This window comes from Anas acuta, chromosome 2 (genome assembly GCF_963932015.1).
Source record: "Anas acuta chromosome 2, bAnaAcu1.1, whole genome shotgun sequence".
Classification (NCBI taxonomy): Eukaryota; Metazoa; Chordata; class Aves; order Anseriformes; family Anatidae; genus Anas; species Anas acuta.
Window position 1 is genome coordinate 100,663,117 of NC_088980.1, and position 8,631 is coordinate 100,671,747.

The 8,631-nt window shown below is 34.4% G+C and overlaps 1 protein-coding gene across 6 annotated transcripts in view; it reads right to left on the bottom strand.

Annotated features, from left to right (window-relative positions):
* CCDC102B (coiled-coil domain containing 102B) overlaps positions 1–6,075 on the bottom strand; it is a 161,309-nt gene extending 155,234 nt beyond the window's left edge. For 4 of the 6 annotated variants that reach the window (XM_068671389.1, XM_068671393.1, XM_068671392.1 and 1 more), the window contains exon 1: positions 5,972–6,075. The gene's annotated coding sequence lies outside the window, so the exon portion shown is untranslated. Of the gene's footprint in view, positions 1–5,663; positions 5,695–5,964 lie in introns of all 6 variants that reach the window. The other 2 variants (XM_068671391.1, XM_068671390.1) reach the window with 2 other exon arrangements.
* Positions 6,076–8,631: the final 2,556 nt, after the last annotated feature.

Genomic DNA, 8,631 nt, shown 5'->3' on the forward strand with positions numbered 1-8,631 from the left:
AAGTTGCTGTTGTTGAAGTCATGCTTTTCTTGCCTATTTTTCATTTGTTTGCTTATTTTTAAGAGGCTGAGGTTATGGGGGAGGAGAAGAGGAAAATAATTTCACAAACCACCAACATAAATTTACTTTGATAAACTTCCTTTGAAACCAAAAGGCCTACCACCAATGCTCTTCAGCAATTGCTATTCAGACACAAGGAGATTCACTGTTATTCAAATTTAAAGTGTTTCTGATTATTTTTTTTCAACAGTTCCACAGAAGAGGCAAAGAACAACCCAGTGCGTAAGTCTTCCTCCTTTGTTTTCACAGAAAACTGAGTAAATTAGTTTAAACCCTCACTGAATGTGACACATATTTCTTAACCCACACTGAAATGAATAACAGTCATAGCCCATTTAGTTGAACGTGTAGGCTAAGCAGGTAGCTTCTACTGTTGTTCAGCTCAGTGGCAGCAGAGCCAGTTGTTGGTGGTCAGTGGCAAAGAATCTCAAAAGACTTCACACAGAGGCACGGTTGTCAGTGTGTTACCACACCACACACAGCTCAGCCAGTACATACATGTACTATCCTGCTTATACAGATGATGACCTATGCTGTGCCAGAAGGCTATCCTTTTGTGGATTTGTCCTGAACTTTTCAGAAAGAGGGAAGGCTCCAGAGATGTGTGGCAGTAATATCTAAGACATGCATTGATCCACAAGGCTAGATCTGCCTTTCGACATGACATTCATAACTGGTTTTAAACATATTTTAAAAAAAAAAATTAAACTATTAAAGCCAGTATTAAGTGAAAATCAAAGTTAAAAATATTTAATTCATCTGTCCATTTTCATCTAGGAAGGCTGTTAATTAATGTGATAACTAAAACAAATATATTCAAGTAAACTTTAAATAAGCTTAAGGTTAACTATTCAGACCAAAGATCATTGTGCCACGAGCATGTTGTCAGTGGTTGGTTTCCTTTCCCAGACATTACTAACATCAGCATTCCACTATGTAATGCATTACTTGTTTATTTAAAAATGTTAAATTAATCTCACTGATCTGAGAGCCCCTGTTGGTATAGCCAAAATGGTCAGCTTTTCCCAAGCAGTACTGAGGACTTTGGAGAAGATCTGGTTTTGATTACATTTTTTCATATTGGTCTATAGATCAGGTCAGTGGGCTCCTTTCAGTTTCAAAAGGGAAGTTGAAACAGACCAATGAAGATTAGAGATTTTTCAGTCACCTTGCACAGTACTTTGCTGAACAAGAATCAGGTCAGAACAAACAATGACACCTGTTCAGCCATATACAATAAGCAATATCACTTAAATGTATGGAGAAGCTTTGTTATTTAAAAAAAAAAAAAAAGCATCATAACTTTATTATCACATTGCCCTTTTTTTTTTTTTATGCAACACTATTGCAAAGTAACTTTAGACTGGATAGATTCACTGTCATTTACAGGCATTTTTTCTTGCCTACTTACAAAATGACAGAGTGGGCATTTTTGTTTTAAATGTGAGGAAGTAGAGGCATATCCACTAAATGTCTTAACAAAAGTTAAGTTTTTAATTTTATTCATATTTTGATCAATTCTTGATTATTTTTTTTTATTCTTGACAGCATCTCAAAAGTATTTTCCTTCTGATATCAGAGATAAGAAATAATTGCCTTATAATTGTAAATATTTATGATCTTTATCTACATAAACATGACCTACTTTCACATGTAGTTTCATAATGTTGGCAGTAGGGAAAATTAATCACAGATACATGATGCATTGCTTCAGATAAAACATTCCAACACTTATTAAGACACAAAACAGCTTTTCTTCAAAATATGGCTCAGAGTCATTCTGGAAACTAATGGTTTTCCCACCCACATAAGCAGACAAGTAAGAATGTTCAAAAATGCTTTGTTTTCTCTGGGTCAGAGCACATCCTCTTGGCTTGTTCAACTACTCTGTTACAGTTTTATAAGAATTAACAAAATTCTGATGTGAATAGATCTACTCAGTTTTACCAGAATAGTTTTAGAAGCCATCCCTTCCATAATTGTCTATAAATACTTTTATTTAAAAAGAGATTACTTCTTGTACATTTATACGTACTTATTCTCAATTGTTCTTTTCCACTGTAGTATTTTAACACCAATAATATTTTGTCTTTCAACAGTTCAAGGGTTGGTGGTATTTAAAACTGTAACATAGAACCTTGTGATGACTCCAACTTCACTAAGTCTTTTTTGACAGAAATGTACTTAAGAGAAAATTTATATTTTTGCAAAAGCCATCAGAGAATCATAGAATCATTAAGTTTGGAAAAGATCTCCAAGATCATGTGGTCCAACATGTGATTGGACCATGGCTCTTTTACATGGTGGTAGAGGCTCCTCTACCACCAATACAACCCACTAAACCCATCATTCTACTGTTATTACAGTAATCCTCTTTTGTGGTAGGGTTCACTTAAATTCATTAAAAAAAAAAAAAAAAGCATATTTCTTTATCTTCCCAGTGCCAATGGAATGTCTAAAGATGATACCCTACAGAAGTTATGAAGAAACTTTCAAGTAAACTGAAAATACATTAAAAAAAAAAAATAAAGAAGAGCTTTCAGGGAGCTTCCTCCATGAAACTCATTTAATTTAACCTAATGTCAATCAGACCTAGAATACTCATAGCAGCATGAGCAGAGAGAATCAGGCTGTTCAAGGAAGATAATTTTCACAATAAGTCAGTCAATAATATATTACTAAAAGGACTAGTAAGGGAAAAGGAGTAAAAGCGTACTTTGCTCAGAGAACTGCTTTTCCAAATGAATGTGGAATATGGTTTCTATAAAGCTATAACAGGAAGTTAATTCGAAGATAAAATAGTTTCCATATATTGATATATCTTTTTGTCATGTCAGTTAAAGAAGCATCTTACTTGTACAATTTTTATTAAAAAATAAATAAATAAATAAGTAAAATGGTCTTTTAACAACTTGGAAAATAAAGGTCCAGTAAGGGTCTATACAACATAAATGGACTATTAATAACCATAAAAGTGTTGTTTATGAACTGATTTGGATTTTTTTTTCTGATATAGAAGCTTACCAGATATAATTTTAGCCACGATAAAGACCTGTTTTGGGAATGCAGGAAAATCTTTTACATTAAAGCAGCCCTTGAAAATGCATGAGATTAATGTTCGGTTTTCAATTATGGTTATAACTCTCTAAGTTAGCAGAGCAAAAGATTCAAAGTTGAGAAAGAAAGCATGTAAGAAAGCGTGTAAGAAAGCGTGTAAGAAAAAGGAGTCTAGACAATCCTTGCAGAGATGGACTCAGAATTTATAGGCATAAGAGTTATGAATCAATCCATGCTAGGAAAACAAAGCACACAAACTGAAGTTGATCACTTCAGTTTCAGAGTTTTCAAGAGTTTGTTGTTTACTTTCTTTTCTCTATTTTGCTACAATGTAATTTAACATAAATGCAAGTGCTTATCTCTGTTTTCCACAGGATTTCCTTTAAAACTGCTGTTTCCAAATGCAGTTTGCTTGGAACTCCATCACAGAAAGGAAATTGCTTTGCCACCTACTTAATGAGATGGATCACACTTTTGGAGTGCATAGTACTGTATAATCAGACTCCCAGTAATGATAATGACGTTAGTAACAGGAACCCTTATATTAACAGACACCTTTATATAGGTGTCTATATAAACAATTTAGAGTCAGAAGGAACTGCTTCCTCCTCTGTAATCTCTAGGTATCCTCTAGGGAGCCAAATTTCATACTCTCTTAAGTATACTTCTATTGGACCACACAAACAGAACAGAACAAATCCTTGGAACAGAAAAGTTAATAAAAAGTGTCACACAAGTATAATTATTAATTATATATATATATATATATATATAATTAATCTGATTATTATATATATTATACATATTAAACTTGATGTCAGAGTGTTCAGGTGCTTGTTTGCAAGTGGATGAAATCAAACCCAACAATGACAAGATTTAGTTTTATACGCTTTAAAGCACAGGATACATATGCTTGTTTAAATAAACAATTAATGTAGCCTGAAAGTTAGTTTGACTTGCTTTTTTTTTTCCCCCCCCTTGGAATGCTGACAATTCTTTATTCAATTGTACTGCTATGACAACTTCTTCATTTATCAGCAATTGACATATATTTAAAACATATATATAAAAAAAAGTAGAAAGCAACATTTAAATTTAAAATAATATGTACCTCATTGTTACAATATTTACAGCTACAAAAATATAGCTAGTTGAATTAAAATTTGCTCTAGGAAAAAAATAGTTTTTTCCTTATAGAAAGTTGCCCTTACTCTCCATATGTACTTGCCTATTATATTTCAGAGGAAAAGCACCAACTAAAATTTGTGCAGTAAAAGTGGTAGGAGACAAGTTATTTTATTCTTACAAAAAGCAATGTGGAACATGAAAATTTGTGTTGATAGATTCTGCAGATATTAGTGGAATAATATCTGAATTCTATATCAGATATTATTCCACTAATATATATAGAATTATTATTATGGATAACAACTGCTAGTCTCTTCAACCCACAGATTAGCCAACCAGTAGAATAATAAATTTGTACATTTTAAATGATTTCAAGATCCACCCCTCTTGGTGCTGAAGTCAACCACAACGATTTAAGTCTGCTTATTACCAGCTGCTTTAAATTATTAATTTTCTGATGAATTTATTTCTCAGTTTTACCTGAAGTAAATATCAATACTTTAGATTTAATTTAGAAATCTGGCCTTAATAAAAAGCAGGCTATGTGCACATACGTAAAAATGACAGACATGTTATTTCATTATTTTTTCCACTCAAAGGTTTTTGAGAATTCTCTGGAATGTTTTTTTTTTTTTTTTTTTTGATGTAGGTATGACTAATTCCACTGATACCTAATATTTTATAGAAATACTTTTAATCTTCAGTACATTATACAAAAAAGTAAATTCAGAAAAAGATCCCCAAATGAAAGTTTTCTAACACACAGATGATCTAAAACAAGAGTTAGGCTTCTAGCAATGAGATTATGCATAGCAGAGTCTGCTTTACAAAATGGCTTTAAGAATCAGTGTGAAGTGAGAAAAATAAAATGCAGTTAACTGGACATTCAGTAGCCTGTTAGTTCTATCTGCTATATTAAACTGAACAGAATTACTTTTGAAATTTGGCCCTTTCTCATTGCTAATGGGTCATCCATATACTCTCACACCATCTGGTATATTAACCTTTCAAATAGTGACAAACTAAAATATTTGTCCCACATCAACAAGCCATAGTATTAATAAGCCATATTTCATTGCATTATTATAATGTCATATAGCTAAGAACACCTCTCCCTACATATACTTTTTTCTTATCTTATCCTCAGATATTTTCTGAAGGAAATTAGGATTATTAGGATATTAATCTCATTAGATGAATTTATGAAAAGAGAAACACTGTGAAAACACTACTTCTAAGAACAAAATGCAATATGAAGCATATCCTGTTAAAGATGTATTTCACACAGTGATTTAAAAAAGGATTTCAGCACTGAAACAATGTAAGTCTTTAAGTCTCAGTATTTGTATTAACTTCTAAATCAAAAATAAGAAATAAACATTTAACCAAATACTGCTTTGAAAATTTAAAAAACTTACCTTGTTATTGTAAATAAGTACCCTTCTATATCTGAAAAACAACAATAACAACCTCTATGTTTTATGTTTTACACTATGTAATAGGGTGTTAGAATTAATATTACCCAGCAGTAGTAAAAGGAAAGGGGAGAAATATCTAGCTAAATCTAACTCAGCTACATACTTCAAATAACTGTTTCCTGATCTTCAGTACTTTGCTGGGTATTTCAGACCTTTTTTTTCCCTACTATCAGTATGAAAGTAACCCATACTCTGTAGCAAATGAGAAATATAAGAATAAGTAATAAGCCCCCAATCTTACCCCTTACCCTCTGGGTTTTCTGGGCTCCTCTTGCTTCTCAGTGTTACAGAGACGTGTAAACAACAGAATTTCCTGCATCCTTTTCTCATCTACACTGTACTGGGACTTGGCCAACAGGATTATTTACAACATTAGGGCCACTCCACAGTAACTTGAAAATGACTCCCCATTGGTCAGGTTTTATCAAAACTAAAACCACAACATTTTTCCTTTATGTGCAAGTCATTTATCCAAAATAAAACATTTTTCCATGTTGTTCTTCACTAAGTATTACTTTCTTATATTTATATTCCTCCTTACCTTTCTAAACTGAAGACCATGACCCCAGTCGCCTAAAGGTTATGTAAAAACCTAAATTAATTATTCTAAATGTAGTAATTAAGCACATGCACCCACACTGGGTGGATTCATATGTTACTTCTTGCTCTTATGCAGATTTCCTGGCCAACTATATGGCAGGTCCTTGAGGTATAAAGCTGATACGGTTTGTTGCAGTTAATATGATTTGCTATAGCTCTGAACAGCTAAATATTTTCAATTATAAAAAAAAAAACTCATATACAAAATACTGACAATTCATATGTCATAATCTCAGACTGAGAAGCCAGGGCTCTTCTAAGTTTTAAGAGCATAACTCGATTTCCCTATTAACATTTCATTGCCTTTTCATCACTATAGAAGTCTTCATTGTGAGTAGTAGCTATGGCTACAAGACTTCATTTAACTAAGAGGATTCTCTGATGAATCTGATTCACAAAATCTACTGCACTGATTGGAGACAAAGGGCATACAGTTAAAAAAAAGGGGGGGGGGGGAGGGGAATTACATGAGGGACCTAGGCATTTCTATGTAAATAATAATAATAACAAAAATAAATAAATTTAGAAGCCTCTATCAAATTTGTGCGTCTATATATATACATATATAAGCAATAAAATAAGGCAACAGCTACTTTATACATATTCCATGACTCCTTCAGCCACATATATCTCATCTCCCACTAGAATACTCTCTGGCTATATTCCATTATCCCTACTGTAGGAAATCAATTCACAATTTTTAAATCAAATTATGTACACATCATAACTTACATTGTATGTTATTCATTTGTAACTAACCACATTTCAACCCATTCATAAGATGCAGACCTCACTTCCCACCATTCTACTCTTACTGCAATTTCTGCCTGCAACCAAGAAGTCTGTTCCATTGCCCTTACTCAGACGATTTTGCAATTTCTAAAGAAATTGATACGCAGTCATCAGGAAGTTAGAACACAGGAAGTTAAGTAACTTGCATCAGAACTGAAAATGCCTTCAGACGTGAAGCTTTCTAACAGAGGATTTATGCCTCTATTTCCCCCTCCCCCTTAAAATAAACAAATAAAATTAAAAAATAAAAATCAATATAACACTGTGAAGAGTACTACTGTTGGAAGTACCACTAACTGCTGCAAATATCTTTTTTTGGGGGGGGGTTGGGTAGGGAGGAGCCTAGGGGGAAAAAAAAAAAGCACATGGTAGGCCAATAGTAAACCTAGAATGACAACTCAGGTTCTGTTCTGTTGCACCTGTCGTACTCACCAAGTCTTGGAGGAATCTTGATTTTATGCCATTGTTATAGGTATATTCAAATTTAATTTAAAAATACAGATTAAATTTGCGAAGTTACCATGTGAAATTGTACGGATCACATAGGTGGCACATTTTATAAACTTACAAGAAATAAATTGTAAATGCAATAATTCATTGACTTTGGAGAGAAAATCAAATTTACAAAGGCAAACAAGAACTTTTCATACTAAATAAGCTTGTGGATTGCAAACCTGCATGAAACTAGAAAACTACTAGGGAAAGATGGCAAGGAACTTAATATCATAGCTAGATTTGAAAAGCAATTGCAAATGTTTACTTCAAAAATGGAATACCCAGCTATTCTTAGTTGCAAATATAATCTCCGTTTGGTCTGATTTGGCCATTTAACATGATTTTGGCTTGTAATTTTATTGTACAACAATTGTATTGTAATTTGTAATAAAAATTACAATTGTATTGTAATTGTTACAGAACAGGTGTTGCCAACATGCAAACTTGCTAACGTGAACTTCCACAAATGAATTTTATTTTTATATTGGGTTTACAGGGCAAGGTTTTGGTAGTAGGGGGCTGCTGGGGTGGCCTCTGTGAGCCCCATGTCAGATCAGAGCCAGCTCCAGCCAGCTACAAAGGGACTCACTGCTGGCCAGAGCTGAGCCAGAGTGATACTGGTTTGGCCTCTGGGAGAACAGATGGAAGAAAGGGAAAAAAAAAAAGCTGCATAACACCAGCTGGGAGAGAGGAGTGAGAACCAGTCCTGCAGATCCCAAGGTCAGTGCAGAAGAAGGGCAGGAGGTGCTCCAGGCACACAGCAGCAGTTCCCCTGCTGCCTGTGGAGAGGTCCCTGATGAAGCAGGCTGTCCCCCTGCAGCCCATAAGTCCCACATGGAGCAGATCTCCATGCTGTAGCCCATGGAGGAGCCTCCAGTGGAACAGGTAGATGTGGCCTGGAGGAGTCTGCGGCCCATGGAGAGCCCCTGCAGGAGCAGGCCCTGGGCTGCAGCCCATGGAGAGGAGCCCACACGGGAGCAGGGATCTGGGGGGAGCTGCTGCCTGTGGGGGACCCGTGCTG